This window comes from Silene latifolia, chromosome 1, assembly GCF_048544455.1.
Source record: "Silene latifolia isolate original U9 population chromosome 1, ASM4854445v1, whole genome shotgun sequence".
In the NCBI taxonomy this organism is placed as follows: Eukaryota; Viridiplantae; Streptophyta; class Magnoliopsida; order Caryophyllales; family Caryophyllaceae; genus Silene; species Silene latifolia.
Genome location: NC_133526.1, coordinates 165,934,707 through 165,940,309, shown reverse-complemented (window position 1 = coordinate 165,940,309; position 5,603 = coordinate 165,934,707). Strand labels below are relative to the sequence as shown.

Below are 5,603 nucleotides of genomic sequence, written 5' to 3'. Positions count from 1 at the left end.
CTAAGCTTGCCTACATATGATAATGCAAGGTGAAACCAACAAGGCACAATGAGAGATAAAAAATCACCCTCCAACATATCCACACAACCGGTGACCGGAACACGCCCACGATGTCACTAACACACACAAGGTACTCGGAACACGCCTGTGGTACCGGGCCTGAGTGCGACTCGAGTCCCCTGCCAGACGTCGTGCCTCACCACACGAGTCCCTCCGTAACCCAAGTACTAAATGTGCACATCCCCCTTGGAGTGGGAAGCTCCAAGGGTGACTTGAGCGGAAGACGGCTTCCCAACCGCCTTCCGTCTCCAAAAATTGGAACCAAAGATCCTCCAACATCCTCCAATGTCCAACAACCAAGAATAAGCCAACATATCCAACATCACAACTATGCAACCACATTATCAAAACAAGTATAATCATGTTCAACTGTTCAATAATTCATTTCTCATCATTTAATTGCTCTTTAACATGTTATCATGCAATGTAATCGTTTTTGTGACAATTTACTATCTTCATCTTAACCTAAATATCATGAAATCATCTTATGTGATAAACCCTAATTACCAAAACATGTTATAATGCAACTATCATGAGACAAATGTAACTAGTGATAATGAATGAACAATTAAACACTAATATCACCATAGCTAAGTAGGGAAAACCCTACCTCAAGCTTATCTTCACCAATCCACAAACTACTCACTTGAAATGCTCCTCAACGAAGCTCCCTACACATATTAATTGCTACAATCAATACCACAATCTACTATGATAACCATACTAATTAAATCCCCCTTAAACATCCCCTTTAATTCATACAACCTAACAAGTATAGAGAAATCTACTAACTAAATAAGATTGTTAAGACAAGAATAAAGGGAAGAAGAGGTATAGATCAACTTACAACCAATTGGAAGAACAAGGGAGACAAGAATCTCCTCTTAGAGAATTAGGATTTTGAGAGAGTTTGTTGGTGAGGAATTTAGAGAGATAAAGGGGGAGTTTAGAGAGTGGTGTGAATAGTGTTGGAGAAGGGTTTTTGTGTGGGAAATCTGAGATAATAAGGTTCCGAAAGTGACATCTCACCAACAATTTCTCGTATAATCCGCACTCGACCGGCACTCGGCCGAGTGGTAGCTCCACTCGGTTGAGTGAATGGTCACTCGGTTGAGTGACCAACTTTACAGGCTTCCAGAATACTGTCCAGTGGCACTCGGTCCTTCACTCGGTCGGGTGGGGCTCCACTCGGCCGAGTGAATCGTCTACTTGGTCGAGTCTAGTCTGTATAAATGCAGGGTATTATCTACTCGATCGAGTGATAGCTCCACTCGGTCGAGTAGATGGTCACTCGGTCGAGTGACCAACTTTACAGGCTTCCAGAATACTGTGCAGTGGCACTCGGTCCTTCACTCGATCGAGTGGGGCTCCACTCAGTCGAGTGAATCATCTAGTTGGTTGAGTCTAGTCTATATAAATACGGGGTATTATAATCTTCCCCCCTTAAAAAGAACTTCGTCCCCGAAGTTCACATCCGACACACTAAGAGTAAAAAACAATTCTATATCCCATGGGATTCTCAAAGAGAAAGACGGTGAGTCGGGTATCAAAACTAGTATGTTATGACCAACCAATATTGTATGGCTAAGTAAAAAGATAAGAATTTCGTGTTAGTTGTACTTGCGTAATACTGATAGAAAGCTTCTAGGACCCCTTCTAAGGTTAGGAATAAACCAAGAGGTGGAAACTATTGACCTAGACATTTGTCGACTTCAATACCCATTATTTGACATTGATTCCTTTTCTAATTTACATGTATGAGCCTATCCCCTAGATGCTTTTCTTCTATTGTTGTTTTTCATCTTGTCATTTGCTTTAATTTACCACACAAACATTGAAATAAATCGAACCGACCTTGATAAAATTTGATCCATGACAACTAGTTAGCAGACTCCCGCTCTCTGAGATCGATCCCTGCTTCCCTAACTGCATTCATTTGTTGTTAGCCTAGCGTAGAGTTATTATCTTTGATTAGGTGTGCGATAAGCCTATAAATGATTGAAGAGTCTATCGATCCGAAATACTCGAAGGGGCGGAGGGGGGTGTGAATTGAGTATAAATAAATATGCCCACTTTTTTGATTATGTCCGTTTGAAGCATGTATGCAGTTGATATTATGAATTTATTGATTAAATTCCACTAACTCGATTGCAAGTGAAAAGGAAATGAACAAGACAAAACGAAACGAAAGAAAGGGATGCGAAGGATACACGGAATTTTGAAGTGGTTCAGTTTCACAAGTTGAAACCTACGTCCAGTATTCTCGATTAATAATTTTAGTACCTTTCTACGGATTACAAAATTATTAATCCACTCGTACAACTAACTCCAGTTATAACTCACTTGAGTATCGTGAAATACCCGATTTTACTAACTTACGTTAATAAGAAAGTGTTTGATTGTTCTTTTGATGTTAATATTCCGCATTTTTAATTAAGATAATTGATAATCGATAATTTATAAGATGTGAATAAATAAGTTGTCGTAAAAAGAAAAGAAAACAAAATTGAAACCGGGTGCAAGGACCACGATTGGATCGTGTATTGGTCACGGTTGGACTGAGTGAAGGGGAAGGTGGTATGTGGTTTGGGTGTTATCTATACTACCTAGATATTTTGATTAGTTTAATAATTTATGCAACTTCCTAGAACTTTCCAAATCCACCTACCAATCTATATATACACCTAACTCATGCCTCACCATCATATTTATTCCACATCAAAAACTCAACATACAATTTGTGAGGAAGAGCAATTTTGTGAGACAACCTTGAGACGGAGTTTTCATCTCGCGCTAATTAATTATGGCAAGTTATTTTATCGCCTCACATCAATTGTTTACGTTTGACCCAAAGACCCGCACCATTGACCACCCGTTGACCAGGACCGTGTCCGTGGGGGAGTCGTTGACCGACGGGTTGACCACCGTCGGGTCCACCATGTATGGGGGTGGCGTTTGTGTCAATTTTTGCGGGATTGCTTTGAGTAGTTTACATCTTAAATTCATTAATAAGATTAGTTTATAATTATATATAATTTAATTGTTGATTAGTTGGTGGATTTGTGGAAGAAGCTTTCAAAATTTAATTGTTGAATTGTGAAGATTTGCTAAAGGTTGGTTAACTACTCAACTGTGTTTAATTGGTGAATTGGCGAATTGTTTATAAGATGAATTATTATTGTATTGTTGGCATGAGATAAGTTGTTTGTTGCTTTGTCTTACGATAATTATAACACCCTGAGCATATTGTTACAATTGTTGTCTTGAGCATCTTATAATCATATTATTATCATTGTTGATTGGTTCTCTGTTGTTTGTTTGTATCTTGAAAGACGATTGGCATTGCAATTGAGAGTATTTGGTCGGCCAGGCACGGGGACGTAGGGTGCCGTGGACCTGTGCGGTTTTGGTCGGCCTGGCACGGTGGCGTGGGGTTGGCCGTGGACCTGAGCAGGACTATCATTGTGACGGTGTTAGGTTGAGGTGTGTTTGGTTGTGGCGTGTGGTTGTGGTACACGGTTATACCGTGTGTGATGTCTCTTGGCTTGAGTCCTTTGGTTATATTTTATTGCAGGTTATCGTATTATTTACTGTTGTTTAGTTATCCTACTCAACCTCGTGGTGACCGTGTATTTGTGAACACTTGTGATGAACCAAATATTGGGGAGCAGATTGATTTCAGGTTAGCATGTGTGATGTGCTGGATGTTTGGAGAGAGCTTGGGACGTTGACCTTCGTCAGAGGCTAGAGATCACTTTAATTATTTAGACACTATTTTTATTTCCGCTGCAGTTGTATTTAAACGTATTTTTATTATTTATTTATCTCGTTGGAACTTTTTCAATAAAACCATTTGAGGCACTTTAATTATATCGTCTTAAAGTACTTTGGTAATTGTTTGTCTTTTATACTTACTACCTCAGGCAACTGAGATGGTAACACCTTTATTTATCTAGGAATGTTTTGTCAAAGGCTCGTAAATAAATGGGGGTGTTATAGATGTTCACACAATTGAACGTATAAAAATGGATCTAAACACTATTATCCAATAACGTAATTCTTAAAAATAATTTGCAAAATAAGAGGCACGAATTTTTCAAGGTTTTTTGAAATGCAAAGCAACGTAATACTTGATTAAAAATCACAGAAGGGTTTACTCAAATTTGTTTGCAAGGAAATTATTAGCATGAAAAAGTAGTTTCAAATGAATGAATATAAGTTGTTTATATACAGAAGGAGAGATCTAGGGTTTACGTAAAACCCTAGAGTGCCGTCCAAGATAGGTATGAAATGTTGGGCAAGAAATCAATATTCTCTATATCAAATGTAACAATATCTTAAGTAAATAATAATAGAATAAATCTAAAAGATAAAGATACAAAATATCTTTAACAACTATTAAATTTAGCCTAACAATTATCCACCTATTGGATATTTCGGCCAAGGAGAGGAACGGCTCATAATCATTCCTCCTTGACAACGAAACCCAAATAGAAATATTAAGTTACATTAGATAAATTAGGGTTTGGATTTGTGAAATGAAAAACCCTAGAATTCTTATCGATTAGCAACTCATAAGTTGCTAAATGAAAAATAAGCAATTCATTCGAATTTCATATCTCAATAGAAACCAAACAATCCCAATTCTCCTTCCACCTATAAACTCTTATCATTCACATAAATCTGAATCATGGATTTTAAGAAAACATTTTGGAAACAATTTAAAAACAATACAAATCGTGCCTTTTAAATTGCAGCTCAAAGTTATAGTAAAATCACCTATAACTTTGAGTTCGACTAGTGAAGTTATGGCCAAAACAGCTATAACTTTACTTGTCAAACTTACTTCTAAAAATACTGTTATTGAATGAAGACCTATACTAGCTAATCTTCCTAGAGATCTTTAGTATATGGTTCATCGCTTCATTTTTATCACAAGCTCTTCATCTTGAGACTTGAGCTTCTTCCATGACTTGAAGTCTTAAAGCTTGTTCTTGTACTTTGTCACAAGCTCCATTGAATCTTGAAGTTATAACTCATCCAATATTACTTTAATTCACAAAACGTCTTGCTAAATTATAACCATGTTCAATCTAACATAACTAAACAAACAATTACGAGCACCAAGTATATGTTTAATTAAACACACTTGTCTTTTTCAAAACACAAGGCATATAACTATATGGTCCAACAAATTCCCTCTTTTGATGATGACAAGTCTCTATAATTTGTGACTATAGTAAATTAAACGCAAGAACAAGCCACTTATATTCAAAGTTATAGCACCTAAGGACCTTAAGAGATTAAAGGTCTTGACAAGGAGCAAGCTTAGGAAAATACTAGAATCATGGTCATTTCTTACCCTCTTGACATCATCGAATAGACGAGAACATAACATAAAACAACTAGAATAATATATACCAAGGAAACAAATATAGATGCAAACACATATTATAAAACGAGAAAAAGTCTACAATAAGCATGCAAATATAATATGTCTAGCACAAACCAAGAGTATTCAGCCTATGGGCTAAATATGAGTG

At 37.0% G+C, this 5,603-nt stretch overlaps 1 long non-coding RNA gene across 1 annotated transcript; it reads left to right on the top strand.

The window, feature by feature from the left end:
- Nucleotides 1-2,770: 2,770 nt before the first annotated feature.
- LOC141608452 (uncharacterized) lies at nt 2,771-3,942 on the top strand. Its single transcript, XR_012527003.1, has 2 exons — nt 2,771-3,173; nt 3,393-3,942. It is a non-coding gene; the product is annotated as an uncharacterized LOC141608452 (long non-coding RNA).
- Nucleotides 3,943-5,603: the final 1,661 nt, after the last annotated feature.